Below are 705 nucleotides of genomic sequence, written 5' to 3'. Positions count from 1 at the left end.
TATCTTATCTTGATCTTACTTTATCTTATCTTATCTTATCTTTGAAATGTCAAGTTTACAGTGAAGAAAGCTCAAGGTCTCTGAACCCTAGCGATAGTCCTATTTCCATAAAACTTAGTTAAAAGACTGGTGCTCAAAAGAATTGTCATGCGTCTTGGTGATCATCTACTTCTTTTTAAAATTATGTGTGTGTGGGGGGGTGGGGGTTCAGTTGGTGAGCAGCTGGAGAGGTAATAACGTTCTGCGGGTGAGCTGATGCAATGGTGCGTCAACATTGTTACACACAAAGTGATTTTTGAAGCCTGTCCACAGTCCACAAAATAATACCGGTGTTAACAGACGACAGTACGGTGGCCGAGTGGTTAAGGCGTTGGACTTAAGATCCAATGGAATTATTTCCGCGTGGGTTCGAACCCCACCCGTACTAGATTCTTTTTTTTTCTCTTCAAATGTATTTGTTCCAACTGAGAGAAGACCAAACTGTTCTCACCTTCTAAATTATGTCTCCCTACTCAGTGGGCATAGAGGGTGGTTGGAGGGTGCCACTGGCAGGTTCTATTTCCTTACTTCCCTTCTGTTGTTTCTGATTGGTGTATGTTATCTTACTTTTTTCAGCACTAATTAATTATCATTGTGTTGATGCACTTCTGTTTACTCATTTCTTTAAGCAAACTCACACAGTGGGTGGTTAGCGGGTGCTCCTTC

The 705-nt window shown here is 41.4% G+C and overlaps 1 non-coding gene across 1 annotated transcript; it reads left to right on the top strand.

Moving 5' to 3' along the window:
* The first annotated feature begins 344 nt into the window (after nt 1-344).
* TRNAL-UAA lies at nt 345-427 on the top strand. The gene has a single exon. It is a non-coding gene; the product is annotated as a tRNA-Leu (tRNA).
* Nucleotides 428-705: the final 278 nt, after the last annotated feature.

This window comes from Aplysia californica, unplaced genomic scaffold (assembly GCF_000002075.1).
Source record: "Aplysia californica isolate F4 #8 unplaced genomic scaffold, AplCal3.0 scaffold00852, whole genome shotgun sequence".
Taxonomy (NCBI): Eukaryota; Metazoa; Mollusca; class Gastropoda; order Aplysiida; family Aplysiidae; genus Aplysia; species Aplysia californica.
The sequence above is the reverse complement of the archived record's forward strand: the minus strand, read 5'-3'. Positions and strand labels throughout refer to the sequence as shown.